General features: G+C 42.7%; 1 protein-coding gene across 9 annotated transcripts in view; it reads right to left on the reverse strand.

Moving 5' to 3' along the window:
- Window positions 1-21980, reverse strand: part of RAP1GAP (RAP1 GTPase activating protein) — a 572300-nt gene that overhangs the window by 323095 nt on the left and 227225 nt on the right. The gene's annotated exons all lie outside the window — the stretch shown is intronic.

The following is a 21980-nucleotide window of genomic DNA, read 5'->3' on the forward strand; positions in this document are numbered from 1 at the left end:
TTGTACGACGTTACCTCTGTAATTTATTTCCGTGTTTTATTTTGTACTAGGGCATGCCCGTACTATATCTATATCTAAAATTATATCCCCCCCCTCTATTTACATGAAATGGTTTGGTCCAAAGCGAACGGCTTGCGAGTGGTGACAATCCCCCCCCTCTATTTACATGCAATGGTTCGGTCCAAAGCGAACGGCTTCCGGAGTTTGGTAAAGAAATCGCCATCGCGTGCACAAACGCGCAGGAAAGCGAATGAATCGCAAATTCGTTTTTATTAGTTGTAAAACATAGTTTAACGCCAACATAGTTTGCAAACGTGAAATAAATGAATACGCTCTCAAATGTGCCATCCGAGGCAGAGTGTGCCCGCCACGTTCGGCACACGCGATCGTTCGCTGCTCTCTGATTGGTTGAATCGTTTTTTGGACATAGCTCGGTAAGTAATTGTCTGATTAATATGAAACCTTGAAAAGGCACATCCTCGGGTCCCCAGCAATATACCTGGCAAGTTAAAAGTATATCGGACCCGTGGTTGTCGAGAAACAGCGGTCACAGACAAACAAACGTACAGACAGAGATTACTGGAATTATAGATAGATTACTGGCATTTATTTTAATAAAGCCAGTATTTTTGGATATTTTCATTTTGTGTTTGTTTGAGTTAATTACAGGGTGGAGACTGCCGTTTTGATCCGGGAAGGTAAGGCTCCGGTTCTCCCCCTCCCTCTTGCTTCCCCCCACGCGTATTATCCGCCACTGGACTCAACGCTTCGGAGTTGAAGCTCGTTTGGCCTTCCGTGCTACCCTAAGGTGTTCACCAAGGGTAGTCATACGACAATATATATATATCTATATACAGTCACGTGAAAAAGTAAGTACACCCCATGTAAAGTTTTGACTTTTTCAACATATTTCAACATACAGCTATTTGATCTTCATTTCAACAATATTGATAGATAAAGGTGATATAATATAACAAATATCATGAAACACTTACATTTTGTAGTCCATTGTATCATTTAAATAAACATAAATGCAAATTTCACATGTGGAAAAAGTAAGTACACCCCGACATTTATCACTACTTCAAATACCTAAAATTTGAATCAGGTGCACCAGCTCAGGTGCAAATGATTAGAACATCGTTGGACAGGATCTTGGAGGAACCTGTCTTATTTAAACCTCAGACATTTAGTTTGGTTTGCTCTTTGTTGTTGAAGTGTGCGGTATCACCATGCCTAGATCAAAAGAGCTCTCTGAGGCCTTCAGAAAGAAGCTTATAGATGCCTACGAGTCTGGGAAGGGATTTAAAAAGATCTCCAAACAATTTGAAATCAATCATTCGACTGTCTGGAAGATCATCTACAAGTGGAGGAGATTCCAAACAAATGCCAACTTGTTCAGGCCAGGCCGCCACAGCAAGTTCAGCCCGAGAGCAGACTGCAGGATGCTGAAAGAAGTCTCTAAGAACCCCAGAATGTCATCAAGGGACCTACAGGTAGCTCTTGCCACTGTTGATGTCAAGTGCATGAGTCTACCATTAGAAAGAGGCTGCATAAATTTGATCTACATGGGAGGTGTGCCAGGATGAAACCTTTGCTGTCCAGAAAGAACATCAGGGCAAGACTAAAGTTTGCCAATGAACACTTAGACAAAGACCAGCACTTCTGGAACAATGTGCTCTGGACAGATGAGTCAAAGGTAGAGCTATTTGGCCACAGTACCAGAAGACATGTTTGGCGAAAACCAAAGACAGCATTTGACCACAAGAACCTGATACCACCTGCAAAGCATGGTGGTGGAAATATTATGGTTTGGGGCAGCGTTGCTGCATCAGGGCCTGGGCAGCTCAACATCATAGAATCCACTATGAATTCTTCATTGTACCAGAGGGTGCTTGGGGATAATGTGAGGCCATCTGTCGGATGGTTGAAGCTCAACCGAAGGTGGACCTTGCAACATGACAATGACCCTAAACATACCAGTAAATCCACCAAGGAATGGATGAAAAGAAAGAAATGGAGGGTTCTGGAATGGCCAAGTCAAAGCCCAGATCTAAATCCCATCGAGATGTGGGGGGATTTGAAACGAGCTGTGCATGCAAGAAACCCCTCAAACGTCGCACAGCTAAAAGAATTCTGCATGGAGGAGTGGGCAAAAATTTCTCCCAGTCGATGTCAGAGACTGGTAGACAGTTATAAGAAACGCCTACTTGAGGTTGTTTCTGCCATAGGGGGCAATACCAACTGTTAGAGCCAAGGATGTACTTACTTTTTCCACATGTGAAATTTGCATTTATGTTTCTTTAAATTATACAATGGACTACCAAATGTAAATGTTCCATGATATTTGTTATATTATATCACCTTTATCTATCAATGTTGTTGAAATGAAGATCAAATAGCTGTATGTTGAAATATGTTGAAAAAGTCAAAACTTTACATGGGGTGTACTTACTTTTTCACGTGACTGTATATATATACTTTTTTTTTTTTTATTGGGTTATGTGCAATAGGCCAGAGACAAAGTAACTTCCTCGAGTTAGAAGCACCGTAATCGCTTCAGCCATTATTGTGTGAGGTTGAGCAACAGTTTAACATTGTTTTTACAGGGGAAGAGGAAGAAAAAGTACAATTTTGTGATTTAGAGATCTCCCGATGTGGTGCTTTAGCGATGCATTCTGGGTCTTTTATGTCTTGGTAGTTCAGAAAACACATGAGAATAAAAGGAATGGCTTTTAAAAAGCTTACGTCCTCACTCTCTTTATATTATCTTCACAGCATATCATTTATAGCACATTTGATGTGGTGGCCATGTTTTTCCACGATCACCCCTCTATATTACTTAGGCAGTTAAGACCGAAAAATAGGGCGTGTCGTTCATTTTTTCAGGAAAGCACCAAATTTGGCACAGATGTAGTATGGACCTATACAATTGTTTTCCTGAGGGGTGCCCAAAAATTCAGAACCCCTGGTGGCCGCCATATTGAATTTCAAAATGACCGCCCTCTGCGACCTATTTCCCTCAATAACTTCTATACTATGAGCGATAACACCACAGTTCCAGTGTCTTTCCCCATGTTTTCATGGTCTCTGAATCCAATGGGATCAATTGCATAAAGATTGGCATCCATCATCTTTAATTTAAAGATGGCCGCCATGGTGTTTCCATTTTCCTTGAATCTCTCATAGTATTTTAGGTAAAAATTCAATTCCAAGTGATACACATTGTTTTATTGGTCTCTGATAACAATGGAATGGTATTAATTAATCAAAGTTACACACAGTTGCAGTTTTAACTTAAAATATTGTGGGCAATTGAAAGGTGGAGGCTCTCGCACAGACGCGTAGTACTACAAGCACTGTCCATCGCAGTCACACAGTGATGTGCATTGCAGATTTGCCCTGGAGCATTTACAGTTGCCTTTACAGGCCGACTTACAATGGCAGCTTGTAAGCTCTGAACATGCCTCCTGTATCAGTGGTATTGTGGTCCAAATTGGTGTCCAAGAAGTCCCTGTTTTCATCCAGCCCCAATCAGCTGGTGATGGAAGTTCTGGGTAGGGCACAAGTGCCTGACTCCATACGTGTCCAGCCTGAAAACATGCACGTTTTAGGTGTTGTTCGAAGGCGTCTGCTGTTGGGGGAATGTGATAAATTGTTCTTGCCTTCTTCATGATCAAGTGTCGGCGCATGTCATTCACTGTCTTTATCTCGGTAGTCCGGTAATAGAGGATGGCAACATATCTTTCTATGCTCTATAGTTCCATAGTAATAGCGTCCACAGATGGCCTATAAGCGAGAGCATGAAAGGTCTGCGTGATGCTGGGGTATGCCTCCCAAGCCTTCCAGGCTGTCTTTTTCCAAATTTGGGCAAAAAATGACGCTGTGTCGCAGCCAGTGAAGGCATGAAATAATGGCAAAGACTAGGACTTCCTGCGGCCAAGGCCAGTGGCAATTTTATGGATGGCAAGGTAGCGGTAGCTTTTACCAGTGCCAATGGCAATCCAGAGTTCCTCCACACCGTGTGACTGGTAGGGAAAGTAGTGTGCTATTGCCAAGACCACAATACAAGACCAAGACCACTCATAGTATAGAAGTTATTGAGGGAAATAGGTCACAGAGGGCGGTCATGTTGAAATTCAATATGGCGGCCACCAGGGGTTCTGAATTTTTGGGTGCCCCTCAGGAAAACAATTGTATAGGTCCATACTACATCTGTGCCAAACTTCGTGCTTTCCTGAAAAAATGAACGATGCTTCCTCTTAACTGCTCTGCTATATGGAGTACTACTGTAATACATGATGAAATATATATTATATATACTGTATGTACCAAAATATGCCCTGCTGACCCGAAAGCTGCATTACGGCCGTTTCAAACATCATGAGCGAATACATTCATGCGGGAAGTGAAGCTGTAGGTATTCCCTCGTGACGTTTTAAACCATCATGATGCAGCTATCGGTTTGGCAGGACACATTTTGGTTATTATTACGCCCGACCGTAAAATCACCTCTTCGTTGAACCACCTTTAGAGGCCATTTTTCCCCGCAGAGCAGGCGTTGGCCCTTTTTGGGCACCGTGCTCCCCTTTTTGAACCAATGTTTTACAGCTGGATGAGGTAATATTGCAGAGGCTAAAGTTCTCATGTGGCACATGGACATTATCTCCCACAGTTCGTGCCGTTTTGACTCTATGCGGCACAAACTGTAGCTTTACGGCTTTATCTAGTTAGGAGGTGCAACGCACACGCACGCACACACACACACACACACACACACACACACACACACACACACACACACACATATATATATAAGATTTCCAAGGGAGATTTGCACCTCTCAGAGATACATCAGGGGAGATTTTTCCTTTGATACAAATATACTCAAAGGCAAAAGTTATTGTGACACACAAACAACAAACAGAATCAGTGTTAAACTTTTACTGCCGCGAATGAAATGTTATTACATGGAAAGACAAGTGTTTCAAGGTATGGTAACGATCAACAGTCCATAAGAACAGTGCACCTGGCATATGCAAATGAGCCACAACACAAGAGGGGGTTCACAAGCAAGTTCACACGGTCAGTAGCGAGTGTGTCCACCTTGTGCATTGATGCAGGCCTAGCACCTTCGCCTCATTGAGGCCACTAAACGTCGATGAAAGTCCTGGGGAATATCATTCCATATCCGAGGAAGGATTTGGCGGAGTTCCTGCAGCGTTGTTGGAGGATTCGGATGACGTCGTAAACGTTGCTCCATTTCATCCCAGACGTGTTCAATGGGTGACAAATCAGGGGATCTTGCGGGCCAGGGTAACACATTAACATTGTTCTGATTAAGATACTGCTGTACAACTCGAGCAACGTCTGGTCTGGCGTTATTGTGTTGAAACGTCACTCCAGGGCCGTTCTGTTGCAAAAACGGTAAAGCGGCCATTTGCAAAATCTCGTCTCGGTACCTCAAAGCATTCAAGTTCCCCTCAATCACAATCATTGGCGTCCTTGCTGCAGCTGTTATCCCACCCCAGATCATAACGCCCCCACCTCCAAAACGATCCCCTTCCAGAACACATGGCCTGATGTAACGTTCACCTGTGCGCCTGTAGACACGTGTCCTGCCGTCAGCTCGGTGAAGAAGGAAACGTGACTCATCGGTGAAGAGAACTCTTCTCCACTCACGTGCTCCCCATCGCAAGTGTTGTCTGCTCCACTGGAGACGTCGACGTCGATGTTCTGGCGTCAGAATTGGCCGTCGGGCTGGGCGTCTTGCACGGATGCCGTAGACGCGTAGACGTCGTCGAACTGTTCTTGCAGATACACCTCTGTTGCCAGGTATGGTACGGGCTGTAAGGGTTGCTGGCTGGAACCTGTGTCGGAGGTGCGTGGTTCGAATCCATCGTTCTTGACGTGGGGTCGTTACTGGTGGGCGGCCACTACGGGGATGGTCTATAACTTGATTGTTTTGCTGAAAACGTCGCCATAAGTGCCAAATGGTGTTTCTATGGACGTTGAATCGACGAGCAACATCACGCTGCGAGGTACCAGACTGAAGCATACCTATAGCTCTCCATCAGTCATTTTCCCCGAGGCGTGGCATGTCGAACTTGTTCCAGAACGATGAATAGAGGTGTTTTTCTGACTTCTGCACTTCTTAAGACTGCATTGAGTGGAAATGATAAGCGTCTGGTTGTCTGGCCTTTTGAAGTGAACATTGCTGGCCATTTTTCTCGAATATGTCATGCATCTTGCAAATTTCGTGCAATTCGAACAACAACTGCTTGGTTGCGTTTCTTCGACCATTTTAACACACTCTTTCTCTGGTTCAAATCCAAAAATTCATTCACAAGATTACCAATGAAAAAATTCCGTGTCACCATAACTTTTGCCTCTGAGTATAGATACAAATTGATACAAATACATACATCAGGGGAGATACAAATGAGATAACGTATATTTGTCAAGGCTTTGCAAACAATGTATAAATTAGATAAAACTTCCATTACTGCAAAACGCACACAGTAAATATTAGTCGAACGAGTCCAGTGATAGTGCGGGAGTTGAGTTCAAAAGTGACCTTTAAAATTTCTGAATGTCTGACCGAAGCGTGTTGGTAGCAGCAAGCAATGACAAATGAAAACTGGAAGCTGGTAGTATGTGTTGTCTGCAATAATGCCATATCTTTATTTATTTTTTATATCCCTCTAATTCTTGGCCTCTAAATAGGCTAAGGATAGAGCAGCAAGCAACCTGGTGTTTTTAATCAATAAGATTTCATTCCGAGCGAATACAAGTCAGAGTTCTCCATAAAAGCCAGCTGTTGGGAGTTTATATACATCTACTGAAGTGAGAACCAGATGTTTATGCCAAAATATAAAAGTAAAAACAAAATAAAGCGATTTTACTTTCTGTTTGGTAAAGAAAAAAACAATACTTCCACTGAAGGTTAATTATTTAAGTGATTCTTAATCATCGAGAGATATGGCCAAAACGATATACAGCATGATATCTCAAAGTGTTTTGGACGGATTGTGTCAAAATTTGGTGATGAGTTGGTTTGGTCACAAGAAGAAGCCAATTCGATTTTGGTTCAGGTCCGGATGCAGATCTGGCATATCAGTGGGATACAAAACGCAAACTGTTCAGCCTGGCAGATGTTATGTGCTTCACCAACCTTTGTTTGTGTTTTTTCCCATGCTCTATCCTTTAAGTGCTGAGTGTCAAGCAAGAACGCAGCACGTACCATTTTTAAAGTCTTTGGTATGCCTCAGCTGGGACTCGAACTGCCGACCTCCAAGACTCAGAGAGGACACTCGACACAACCAAGTTCTTACAATCCCGACTCTTCTGTTCAATGTCCATTCAATTTGCTCTTCCCTCAAGTAGTTCATGATAAATGCTCACTGCCATCTCATGCAGCAGCATATACAAGATGGATCCAGGCACAAACTCCCAGGAAGGAAAAACTGCAGACTTGAAAAGAGCTGGGATTGAGTTAATACTGCCACTATCTGCCATGATCTTTTCTGGGAAAACCACATTTCCAAGCTGGCCTCCGAAGCCAGTCGCCGACTGGGCATCCTCCGTCATGCGAAGTCCTGCCTTGGCACACCTGAGCTCCTCACCACATACAAGGCTTTCATCCGCAGCTCAATGGAATACTGCTCTCCCCTCTGAGCTGGTGCTCCTGCCTCACACATATCTCGGCTTCACGCGGTTGAAACCAAAGCTTTCAGAATCATTGGAATCTCCCACGATGAAGCTGATTGTGAGGGCCCTTCACTCACTCACTGCAGGCAGGTAGGTGGTCTTTCTGTCTTCGACCGACTCCTATCCGGCCTTGCTCCCCCAGCTCTCTCTGTGCTCTGTCCCCCAAATATTCCTACAGGACGCACAAGATCTGCCAGCAACCCTCTTCTGGTGAAACTACCAAAATCAAGACTCTCTGCTCACCTTCACTCCTTCATTCCTCTTTACTCCCACCTCTGCAACAAACTCCCTCACTCTCTTCAATCCCACTCCTCCCTCCAGGTCTTTAAAACAGCTGTTCACCACCATCTCTTATCTTTCCCCATCCAAAACCTTGATCTTTTCTACCCCCGTTAATTCACCCCAGATCTACTTTTTTGAAATACCGACTTCTTTCCTGGAAGTCCTAGCAGTGTCCATGTGTTTTATACCTCTCCCACCCCCGCCTCCTTTCCCATGCCTCTCCCCTCCCAAGCCCTCTCCCTCCCACATATCCCCCGATGTCCCTGTTCTCTGCTGTTGTACTTGTGTGCTTCCATCTCTCTCCCCATCTTGTCTCCCACTCCCTTTATTGTATGTTTTGTGTGTCCGTTTTTTTGTTGTTGTTGGTGATTAATGTTAGCTCTTACATGAGCCTCGATCTTGTATACAATAAAAAAATATAGGTAGAAAAGTTAATGGTTGTGGATGGGGAATGATCTGAAATGGTGGTGAACAGCTGTGTTGAAGTCCTGGATTGGAGATTGAGATTTAACAGAATGAGGAACTTGTTTCCGCTGGAGGGAAAAAGAAGAATGAATGAGTGGAGGTGAGCAGTGATTCTGGATTTTGGGAGTTTCACTAGAAGATGGTTAATGGCAGACCATGTGCACTATGCGGAAACCTGGAGATAGGTGGGGTGGAGGTAGAGGAGTGGGCACAGAGCACAGAAAGTGCAGCGGGTGCAAGACCAGAAAGGAGATGGTAGAAGACAGAGAGATCACTGACCTCTCTTTGATGTGAAAGAGATAAGCCAATATATTCAGTTTCATTGGTTTCTACGGCATGAAGTTCAGTGAGGTGTTAGGTAGCGGGGCCAGCCCAGAAGGGAGAGCAGTGCTCCATCAAGCTGCAGATGAGAGCCTTGTGGGTGAATAAAAATTCAGGTAGGCTATGCCAAGGAAAGACTTTGCAGGATGGAGGATCCCTAGTCGGTAACTAGCTTTGCAGGTAATCTGAGTGAATGAACTTCTTCAACATAATTGACCTACAGGGGGAACAGCTGCACTCCCAGCAAATGCTGCAAATTGCAGCCATGTGCTGCATACGAGCGAAGAAGAAGAGGAATAAGACGCAGAAGAGGAAGAAGAAGAAGACAACGAAGAAGAAGAAAATACATGATAATTTTAATTGGGTGAGGACCATAAGTGTCATTAATGTAAATTATAGTCTTACTGAACAATCACTCACAAAAAAGTGTTTCAAACAATGAAAGTCCACAAACAGATTACAAACTTTATGAGGATAGTTAAACAAGAATGACCATACTATGGTCACAACTTGTGACAAACTCTTGTCACAGGCCAATTGGGAAACACATTTAATTCCCTCTTAAAGGATGAGCAGCATGATTGGGAAACGCACATTTAATGTGCTATTAAAAGATGAACTCAACATCTCTCATTTATGTCACTCTCCGCTACGATTATATCAGAAAGAGCTGCTTCCTCACACAATCACGGATCATTTCACCCAAATATGGGGCCATTCAAAAATTACGTAACACTACTTTTTTAGGGAGGTGCATACCATGTGTCCAGACAGCCTTGATTAAACCTTACTAATCACTTTTACTCGACATTGATTAGATTTTTCAGGATTCTTCATCATGATTGAGTAACACCCGACCCAAACAAAGCCAATGGAAATGTGACGCAACAAACCAGAGCAGTGTATAATTATCAGAGGCCTACAGACATGATGTTTTTGACCCACAAGTAAACCAAAATGGCAGCCATATTATTTTGTCTGGGTGCCATGGTGGGTGGAGTCAAGCGACAAATGTGGGTGAGGTCTGGCAACTGTCTGACCAATGGGTGCACATTTCAAAAATCGCCCCCAACAAGAAGCACAACAACAACACCAGCAGCAGCAACAACAATCATGCGGAGCTCTTGTAAAGCTGCAACATGTCACAGGTAAAAACAAACAAGTTTAACATTTCGCAAATTGGTTTTACTGGTGAATGATAAGATTTGGGTCAGGGTGGGAGTGGATGGAGGTAATGAATACAATAAGTCACGTGCAGTGGAGCATGAAAAGTTACAAATACTGCATTTAGGTTTCCTCTGCATTTTAATGTTCTGAATACCTATTGTTTTTCCTCGAGTTTATTATTAATCTTCCGCCTGATTTTTTCACCTCCGAAAACTATAAAATTAACATTCTCAGCAACTGTTGGTCCGATTGACACGAAATTTTCACCAAGTGATTGGCTAGACATGTAGAGTTTTATACTGCTAATTATGATGTCATAGATCACGTGGTACGGGCGCCATCTTGGGAAATAGCTTCAAATTTGGCCCTCCATATCTCTGAAACGGCTCAATAGAAAAAGTGAGTCATGGCTCATTCTAAAGAACTCTACAATGGGACCAAAACACATGTTTATTTAGGATATTAAAAGCGCTAACATTACGAAGTTAGAATTCGACAAATAGACCCCGATGATGCCACGAATATGATATTTTTTACATGACCCGAGTGAAAAAAATTCAGAATGCAAAATTTTAGACGTCACACATCACATGGTTCAGCAGCCATATTGTTTTTCCTGAAAAACACTAAAACCCCTTTTTCTCCGCTGCGGCTGAACAGATCGAGGCCAAACTTTGCATGCAGAATCGCATGCCCATGATGAACAAAGAGTTCCCGCATGACGACATCGTACATTGCATCATTTAGGAGTTATGACGTTTTTAAGCATAAACCTTAAAACGTATCTCCTCCCTAATTTTTGAAGATATCGAGTGGAAACGTTACACAACGTTCCCCATGTGGGGAAGTTAAAAAGTTACTTGGGAAGTTTCGATAAGTCACATGGTTTGGGCGCAATAAATAATTGAACAAAAATCTTTAAAAGGTTCTATTTCTTGAACCGCTGCATTTATCGAATTGAAATTTTAATTTAATGTAGCTCTCATCAAGGGGAATGAGTGTTTAGAATTTCAACATGATTGGTTGTACGGTCTGGAAGCTAGAAGTCGTTATTGTTGAAAGAAAAAGAAACGCAACAGTTTTTTTCTTAGGCCATGTAACTGCATGTAACATGTACGATTGTACCACTGCTATTTTTCGGATTTATTTCCTTTAAAAATCATTTACTCTACAATAATTAGACCGATTGACAGGAAATTTTCACCGTAGGAGCATCTCGGCATGTAGAATATTTTAATTTTAATTATGACGTCACAGGTCACGTGGTACGGGCGCCATCTTGAAAAAAACGAAAATGTTTGCACCTCTTTTTCTCCAAAAGCACATTGTAAAGAACTCTTCAAGCAGAATAGCATATGTGAATGATGATGTCATAGGTGCCTCTATTATGATGTCGAAATTCGACAAGTAAAAAACTTCATCCGATCAGGATGAAATTTCTTGAGTATCATCTCAATATAAATTGATGCAGAAAAAAATTATAATGATGCCGTCGGTCACGTGGTTCGGCCGCCATATTGTTTTAAGTGAAAAGACTGAAAAACTACTAAAAACCCATTTATTCCGAAATGACAGAACAGATAGAGGCTAAATTTTGCAGGCAGAATTGCATACCCATGACAAACAAAAGGTTCAGCGAGCATGACGTCATAAGTCACATGGTTTAGGAGCTATGACGTTTTGAAGCATAAACCTTTAAAACCTAGCTCTTCCCTCATTTTAGGTCATATCGAATGGAAACTTCACAATTATGTTCCCATGTCGGCATGCTAAAATGCCCTTTTGGAATTTGCGATAGCTCACATGGAATGGCAGCGAGAAGATGATTGAACGAAAAAAAAAAAATGTCTTGAACCGATTTATTAATGGACCTGAAACATGATAATACAATAGAAGCCATGAAATGGAACAAATGTGCAAAAATCAACTCTGCTCACCTTCACTCTTTCATTCCTCTTTTCTCCCACCTCTGGAACAAACTCACACACTCTCTTCAATCCCACTCCTCCCTCCAGGTATTTAAAACAGCTGTTCACCACCATCTCTTATCTTCCCCCATCCAAATCCTTGAACTTCTCTACCCCCGTTATTACAACCCAAATCCACCTCTTTCAATCTCCGAATTCATTCCTGGAATTCCTAGTAGTGCCCATTTGTTTTATATCGTGTGCATGCCCCTACCCCTCCCCCCCCCCCCCACTCCAGCCCTCTCCCTTCCACAGATATGCCGACGTTCATGTTCTCTACTGTTGTTGTGCTTCTGTGCTTCCCTCTCTCTCTCCCCCCCTCTTTTCTCCCACTCAGTTTACTATACGTTTGATGTGTCCGTTTATGTTTTTTTGTGTTTAATGTGTTAGCTCTTACATGAGTCTCGACTTTGTACACAAAAAAACAAGCGTTACGCCTAGGTCCCCCATCGGTGAAGTGATGTGAGTTGACAAAGTGGAAGACGCAAGGTGGCCATCTTGGATTTTGACCTGGCGACCCAATTTTCAATAGCTTTCTTCCTTATACCTAGATACACCCACACACCAGATTAGAAGTGGGTACTTCGCTTATTTTTCAAGATATTCCGCTCACAAGGTTCAGACATACATGGCGGCGCCCATCTTGGATTTTGACGTGGGTTGCACCCACACACCAAATTGGAATTCGGTCCTTCACTTACGCACGCACGCATGCACGGACGGACGGACGCACGGACGGACACATGCACGGACGGACGCACGGACGGACGCACACACGGACGGAGGGGAAAACATAGTTCCCCTTTCGCTCCGCGGTGCGACGGGGGACAAAAAAAAGGGAAGGCGGAGGAAACCGGTCATCACTGCCAGCAGTTATAAAGTGGCAGTTCTCGTTCATAACCTTTTTTATCAGCAGTGATCGCAAAGGATGAGAAACGAGATGCATTAACAGTAATGTGGTGCTCAGCATGGAAAAGTTTACCGTGGGCTGTGTGGCATTAGGCAGACAATTGGTTCATAGGGCATGGTCGAGTTGTCAGGCAGTTGCTGTCGGCAGCACGGGTGACATAGCAGAGAGCAGACAGGTCTGGTAGCAGCGAACATGACCAGACACGTCTGTGCTTCCCCTCTAACCCACGTCTTTCGGGCAAATGAACGTCTTCAGAATACTTTACTAAACTGGTACTCAAACTTTTACCTGGAATTAACGGCCGGGATGTGGCTCACAGAGCGCCGGGCACAGACGTCATGGCCATTGAACAGTCGTTCAGACAAAATCGTCATGGGAATGGGAATCCACACCGAAGTAATCCAGTCATTCATTGTCTCCCTGCTCAGCCATGTCAATGGACAGCGAACTGGCCCTCCCTCCTTCCCTCGATATCCTCCCAAGACAGACGGATCCCGTTTTTGAGAAGGCATCTGGCCGAAGTGCTACCTTGCAGATGTTGTCCAACCTTGTGCTACCAAGTGACAATTTGCCTTCATTATCAAAGATATCGACATCTACGAGTCGTTTCCTTTTCATGTAATCTCTAAAAGGAAGTCTTTGTCAAGTGTTATGGTAACTGAGAACTACATGAATGGGATTGAGAGCTAAATATGCAACCTCACTAACGTTCAATGCTACTCTATAAAAACCGAGTTACGCAATCTGTGTTGTATATTATCTTTCTGTTTGTCCAATCAACATTTCAGCACTTTTGAAAGAGATACTTACAAACGTATTTTTTGAAATGTTCCTTTCTGTTGGGTCCTTTTTTGAAAGAAATACATAGTAAATCAAATCATTCTGTTGTTGCTTTGCAGTTTCTAATATATATATATATATTTGAATATAATGGCAGCTGAGAGGAGGGGTACAGAAAAGCAAGTAACAATCACCAAACATGGCATTTTGAACTTTCAATGCAATAATTTATCCTGTGGCGCAAAATTTGCTGCAATCCTCTTTTAGATCCATAAACTATTATGGAAAATCGTTTCGAAATCATAAAATGTTTTTCAGAAAAGTTGGAGATGTTGCACTCGGCATGATTTGAAAATTCCAACTACATTAAATATTATGTACGTCTCTCTGACCTTCAATGTCACTGTTGGGTGACATTTCCACATTTTGTTGCATCATAGGCATGATGTTGAAAGGGGTCATAAATGACACTTTTCAATGTCATGACAAAAGTGGTGAGAGGTTAAAAAATGGAGCAAAAATGGTAATTATTAAGGTGAAATGTTTTCTTACAAGCTGTGAATCAGGAATCTCTATGACCAGGTAAGAAAGCCCTGTGAATAGGTGAGTGGATCCTTTGGTTCGGTGCGCAATAAAGCGATTGAAGGTTAGCGCTGTCCAACGGCTTTGATAGAGATCAAATAGAGCTTACAAGCTTGACAGCAATTGCTCGGTCTTAGATACATTCGGCAGTCACGTTACTGTACGGAATAAAACGAAGCTTTATTTATCTTCGGGATTGGTGACCCCTGCACTTGTCGGCCGCTACACACGCAGGAAGGATGGAAACTTTTTGCACAATCAATAATTCAGAAGATCTGAAGATGCATCTCCATTGCTGAAAGGAAAGAGACATATACAACCTAAAGGATAATAAATCGATTCGGATGTAGAGCGGTTAGGGTTGTTCGGGTTAGGTTAAGGGTTGTTATGATTAGGGTTTTTAGGATTAGGGTTGTTAGGGTTAGGGTTGTTGTTAGGGTTGTTGTTAGGGTTGTTGTTAGGGTTAGGGTTGTTAGGGTTAAAGTTAGGGTTGTTAGGGTTCGGGTTGTTAGGGTTCGGGTTGTTAGGGTTAGGGTTGTTGTTAGGGTTGTTGTTAGGGTTAGGGTTGTTAGGGTTAGGGTTGTTGTTAGGGTTGTTGTTAGGGTTAGGGTTGTTAGGGTTAAAGTTAGGGTTGTTAGGGTTCGGGTTGTTAGGGTTCGGGTTGTTAGGGTTAGGGTTGTTGTTAGGGTTGTTGTTAGGGTTAGGGTTGTTAGGGTTAGGGTTGCTAGTGTTAGGGTTGTTGTTAGGGTTGTTGTTAGGGTTAGGGTTGTTAGGGTTAAAGTTAGGGTTGTTAGGGTTCGGGTTGTTAGGGTTAGCGTTGCTCGGGTTAGGGTTGTTGTTAGGGTTGTTGTTAGGGTTAGGGTTGGTAATTGCATTAACACTTATCTGAGGTTACAGGTGCAATTGTCTTAAGCATTAACGAAAATGTTGATGTTATTCAATTTCTTTAAACCTCAAAATGCTTTAGCATTTATTTTCAGTGTTGTTGGGTTTCTTCAGGAGAGGGGGAGCAATAAAGTAAATAAAATAAAAATCTTTGCTCAAAATAAATAGATAAACAATAAATTGTGATGAAACCAAGAGTTTATAATAGTTTAGAGTTAAAGCTTTCTCATTTCTGTACAAGTGAAAAACTTCATCATATCGGTAATGTCTGGACATAAGTTTTCATACTTAAGACATAACTCTTAAACATATCACATTCTTAATGCATTGTGCGGACAAATTTAGTTGGAAGGACATAAAAAGCACCAGAACATCAGAAAGAGAACTAGAGTCGTTAAAAAAACCCACTACCTAGACTTTAAACTTCTGAAGATTAACAGGACATTTCACTTTGGCATTGGCACTTGGGTAGCCATGGAACAGATGGTGTGCGATTCAATATGCCATGCCAATAGGGTGCACAGCTGTTCTTTTTATCATTCCTAACCCTGGTCTAACACAACAGCACTCATTGTTTGAAGTGTGCCAGCCTCCAACTGTCCAAGGGATGCTGCTGTTCAGATGATGACAATATTGTTCAGAATCGGTGTAGTTTGTCTACATCCTTTTAAGGTGAGGTATCATTCAAAAAGTGATATCGTATATGTGGAGATGGTGTGTACCAAGTACCACCAGAGTTGGGATGATGATAAAAAGCATCCTATCGGAAACTGATTGCAGGTCAGTGACCTCTCTTCTATCCCTCCTCTTTCAGGTCTCCTCATAACGTTGGTCACGAGATCATAGATGGCACAATGGATAGATGACCGGCTCTGAATTTAGTGGATCTGCGGTTTCATTCCAACCATGGCTGAGTCATACCAAAGATTTTTTTCTTGATGCTCAGCATTTAAAGGATAGAGCACAGACAGACCCTGTGGATTGGCAATCATGTGGAGCAGGAAATTCCTCATTAATTGCCCTACTGAGTGTGCAAAGGAAACAAACATCATAAAGGTGGCATCACTGGCACCCATAGTGCTCTCTGAAGTGCGTCACTCAGTGGCTGGGTTTGTCTGGAGTCAAGTCCCGTGTTATCTCATGTATTCATCAGCATGTGTGTGATTTGTGTGATAGCAGCTACATGATGTTATTGTCGATAGTGTTGCCTAATTTTAGTTTTCATCAAAATAAATTAATTATTCCTTCTTTTTATGCCCTTCCTCCTCCCCCAACCCAACAGAAAGGAACAGCAGAAAAAGAAGGGGGGGGAATGACACACGGTGTGAGGGGTTGCCAGACGGTCCTTTGTGTGAGAGAGAGAGAGAGAGAGAGAGAGAGAGAGAGAGAGAGAGAGAGAGAGAGAGAGAGAGAGAGAAGAGAAAGAGAAAGAAAAAGAGAAAGAGAAAGAGAAAGTGAGAGCATGTGAGATTTGCCTTCATTAAAAGACATATTCCATGTGTTTGATCAATTTGTGATTTTGTCAGGGTCTGAAGAGAGGGAGGAAGCTGCTGTCTATCTGAAGGATTTGGGATGTTATGACAGAGAGTATAGTACCGGTAATCAACAAAAATATATAAGTTTTTCCACAGTCGGATAAGTTGTTCATGAATATTAGGAAGAGGATTGGACCCAGAACACTGTCTTTGGGAAACTCCAGCCTTGACAGGGAGAGGATCCAGTTCAGTGGCACATGCTGGCTCCGAGAGAGGAGGATGTCAGTAAGGCATGTGTGGAGGTGGTTTTGGGTGCCATATATAGACGGTTTGCATAGCAAGGCAGGGTGCCAGACAGTATTGAATCCCCCATATATGTTTACAAAAATGTCCCTGACCTCATGTCTAACATTGAGGGCCTCCATCCATTGTTGGGTGAGCAGAAGCAGCATGTCCAGGGTAAAGTGGCTCAGTCTGAATCTGCAATGATGGTTTGACACAAGGTCATTGGCGAAAAATAATAATTTTTGTCAACTGCAATGATGGATTCCATGACCTTGCTCATGATTGGAAGGAAGTAAGATGGAAGGTTGATTTGCCTGTTACTTTTTATGGATGTTGATAAGAGCAGTTACAAAAGTCCCTCATGGCATTCTGCCAAACCTCACAGGTCACAGGCATGAGATGCATCACTTTCATCAGGTCATGTGTAAATATGGGTGAGGAGGAAGGCTACCAAACAAAACCAGTGGGCCAGCACGAATACGGTCATTTTCATTGGTTGAGTGGTGTCTGAGGAACGAAAAGTTTATCGTTTGCTGAAAACAACAATGTGCGTTCAAGCATTTATCATCGGAACATTCTGCCAGTAAGAACAGAAAGATGCCCCAGAATTGAGCAGCCATTGTCACGCTGATAGATTGTTGTGAGAGTGCTTCAGAATGATGCAAAAGCAGAATCGAGATGACCACACGGTTCCTTGTCAATACCATGAGCTTGAGGCTCATGCAGTGGTTTGTAGGTAGTGGCACACTTGATTTAAGAGATACAATTGCGCTCTTAGAATCCTCATCAACAATGTTTTGTTTTCGTTTTATGCAGGTTTGTCATGTTATTAATGGTCTTGAGATGAGCAGGACATGCAAAGGTATTTGACAAAATGAAAGCATGGATTCTCAGTAGAAATCGACTTTGCCTTGCATCACAATTGATCACTTCACATCACTTCTGTTCAGCATTCCCATCTGAGCATTATGTCATTATGTTGAAATGCAAAGTTACAATCTCATATACTCTGTTAATGAGTATTGTCTATTAATGTCCTTTTCAAATGTTTGATTTGTACAAGATGACCCATTACTCTTAGAAAATCTATAAAAACTAGAATGGCACTCGGTAGAGTGCATACCTCCGCCAGGCTGAACAGGTTATATGGTTTCTATCCCACTGATAGGCCTGGTCTGGATTCGGACCTGAACCAAAATCGAATCGGCTTGTTCTTGTCACCTAACCAACTCATCCCCCAAGTTTAGTCATAACTCGTCCACAACGTCTAAAAATATTGTCCTGTCAGCCCGCGATTAACACCGCAGGGTGACGAATGGCCGTAACGGTTTTAACTCCGAGGCATGTAGCCGAAACTGGCGTTTTGTCCGCCGCACGCAGGTGAAGGGAACAAGGTGCTTACCTGGGCAAAAACACGGGTCGATTCCCAAAATCCACAAACAAATAAACACACAACAAATGAAGTAAATGCCACAATAATGAATTTAATGAAAGTAAAGCACAGCAATCAAATGAACGGTGAGGTAAATCTAATTCCCTATGGTGAGACGTCTTCACTCAGACACGAAAACAGACAAGGGGAAAGATAAAACAAAAGAAATGTTCCCTTTTTAAACGGCCGGCACTCAGCTCTGGTCTAACGAGATCGTTGAATGAAGTCGGCCGTACAAGGTGGCCTGAAGCCGCTTGCTTGGGAAACGCACAGGATGGCGTGAAGTTCCTCTCCACATCGCTATTAACGTGAGGTAATTTGTGTGGCAGGTCCTCCTTCAGTCCTCACTCCGTCAGAAGCGCCAAGAGCCCCACAAAACGCCACCGACACCTCTTCCTCCTCTTTTCTAGAGGCGGGACATAGTTGCCGATTATGATTCTTGGAGGTGGGATTTAGTCTGCTCGGGAATGTTCGGGTTTCTGTCGGCTGTTATGTCGGTTGTTGTTGTTTAAACAGAGGTTTATGGCCAGCCTTGTTGTAGTTGTGAATAATAGCGTAGGAAAAGGTCACAGGGGGCAATCACATACTGGGAGAAACTAGCCTTAGACCCTACCTAGTTAACACAACACCATTCCCCCCGTGTGGTGACACGTAAACGATTTTAAGCTCACAGTTTTCCCTACTTAAATACATTGAGATGTCTCCTACACGTCCACGGACCATGCTAATACTATACAATCCTACCTCCAGTATGGCATTTCATCCTCTACCCCCACAAAGGCAACAATATGTTATATATGGCTTTTTGCCCGATCTCTCAATGGTGAAGAATCACTTCAAAAATGAAATAATTATCGAATCCAAATCCATATTCAAATCTTCACCAAAATCGAATCTATTTGTCCTTGTCACACACACAACCCGTCCACAAGGTTTCGTCCAAATCAGTCCATAACTTTTTGACATATCCTGCTATATATCGTTTTTGGCCCTATTTCCCAATGGTGAAAAATCACTTTAAAAATTATACGAGCCGGATCCGAATCTGGATCTTCACCAAAATCTAATAATTTTGTCCATTTCACATACACTACATCTCTACCAAATTTCGTCCGAATCCGTCCACAACGTTTTGAGATATCTTGTTCACAAACGGACAAACAAATAGACAGACAGGGGTGAAAACATAACCTCCATCCACCTTCGGTGGCGGAGGTAAAAATGCAATTGCAAATGATCACATTATTTTGTAGGAAACATTTAAAATATTTAATTGTTTAGACCTAACTTGAGGCCAATTTAAACGTTTGTAAATGAAAAGTTAAAAAGAGATTGATCCTAAAAACATTGTGAGAATCTTACACATGCAAAATGTGCGTATTTGTGTGTGAGCTTGCGCAGCCCTCTAGTGGGCACCAGTGAGTTGGGAATTGGCATATACTGACTGTCAGAAGGAACTTTAGTGGAAGATGAAAATAAACTTGAGAAATTGATGCCTGTTGAGTGACAAGTCAAAGTTGGTGGTGGTTCTGAAAGCAATTTTTAGAATTTTTATTAAAATGCATCGGTTTGTATTGATCCATAAACTTTCAACTATCATGAAGAATGAGAACTTTTTAGATTATCAAATCTGCTTGTACAATAAATATGTCGGTGCTTGTTATCTGAAACTACTCTAATTCAAACCCCTTTATAAACTACTAGCAGGAGTACATGGTGTTGTCCGGCATCAATTTGTTTTGTTTTTCCTATTTTTTTGTGGGTGCCTAAAACACTTCCCTACACCTCCTAAGGAAAATTTATATTAAACATTATGATAACAAAAACACACACTAATGGGGGATAATTTAATATTACCTTCACGTAGCTTCAAAAGCTCAGGCTATAGAGCGATTTATAAAAATCGCAAAACAAAAAATCGAACTTTTTTTTGCCTAAAACACTCTCTTGCACTCAAGGATGATCCTCTGTAACTTTTGACAAGATCTGTTTAGCCATCTCTGAGAATAATGGTGACACACAGACACAGCCACATGGCTCTCGTATTGTATAGATAATATATGTAAGCTCATGAGGTTCAACATCATTTTATGCATGAGACATTTAAACCAACTCATGATGGGTCAAATACATAACCATTTTACTGTATAAATAGAAAACAAATGATACACATTCAGGCTCCGTTACATGTCCGAATATCACTCACTCTCATACTATCTACTATATAAGAGAGATATCTGTCTGTGTCGCCATTTTTCTCAGAGATGGCTGAACGGATCTTCGTCAAATTTTCAGAGGTTCATCAGTGAGTGCCTGAGAGTGCTTTAGGGGGTGGGGGTGGTGGTGGGGGGGGGGGGGGGGGGGAGTTCGTTTTTTAGGAGTTTAAAAAAAAAACATCACTCGCTAGTGCCTAAGCCTTTTTAAATTAATGACAGTTATATACAAGTACACATTCGCATAAATAAATACAAAAAAATCACCAGACATTTGAACATAAATAAATCACACAATTCCAGAAGTGTACAAAGTTGGTAGGACGGCTTCTACTTCTTCTTCCTGATCGGCATTACCCACCAGCATATATATGAACCCCCTTCCTCTCCTGGCTCCCTCCCCTCCACTCCCCCCTCCCCCCTCTCAATCCTATCCCCCCCTTTCCCTCCCTCTCCCCCCTTGCTCCCTGCACTCCCCCTTCCCCCATCTCCCCCACCCGGCAACGCCAGGTACTTCTGCTAGTGCTTTATAAAGGTATGTGTATGGAAACATCTGCAGAAATCGAGTCTCATGGAACAGCTAGATGATATGGGGTACATGATTTATTGAGACCCGAACATGCCAATTGTCAGTTACAGCCTTGCATATATTATAAAATTAATTAATATCTGATGGCTAAGGCTATGACAAGTTAAAGTATTTAATTAAAGCAAGCATCTTGTGCTTATGTTTCATTCATTTTCAGGCACATACGAGTGTCATGAGACGAGGAGTGACAGAGGAATGCCATTTTCCTTTTTTTCACCATGTAAACCATCCCTTGGATAAACTAGAATGGCACTCGGTAGAGGGCATACCTGCACCAGGCTGAACAGTTTTTTGTTTTTTTTGTATACAGAGTCAAGGCTCATGTAAGAGCTAACACATTAACACATTTACAGGCACAGACCCATAACCACCGTTTAGAGGCCATTTTTCCCCGCAAGGCGGGGGTTGGCCTTTTTCGGGCACCGTGGTTTGTTGTTGTTTTTCGGTCCCCTTTTTGAAGCAATGTTTTACGACCGGATGCCCTTCCTGACGCCAACCCTTTTTGTCGCCTTTTTACGACAAGCAGGGAATTACCAGTGAACTGGTACTCAATTAGCCGACCTCGGAAGGATGACAGGCTGTGTCAACCCCCCTGGCGTTAATTCAGCGATCGACCTGGATTCGAACCCTGGATCCTAGGCTATCCTAAGCTGGCACCCTAGCCGCTAGCCTGCCACCATAAAACATACAATAAATTAAGGGAGCGGGAGACAAGAGGGGGAGAGAGAGGAAAACATACAAGCACAACAACAGCAGAGAACAGGGACGTCGGTAGATCTGTGGAAGAGAGAGGGCCGGTGGGGGCTAGGGGGGAGGCCGGGGGGGGGGGGTAGGGGGTAGGGACGGGGTACACGGTATAAAACAAAGTGACACAACTAGGAATTTCAGGAAATAAGTTGGAGATTGAAAGAGGTGGA

The sequence above is a fragment of the Myxine glutinosa genome, chromosome 6 (assembly GCF_964187855.1).
Source record: "Myxine glutinosa chromosome 6, kmMyxGlut1.1, whole genome shotgun sequence".
Classification (NCBI taxonomy): Eukaryota; Metazoa; Chordata; class Myxini; order Myxiniformes; family Myxinidae; genus Myxine; species Myxine glutinosa.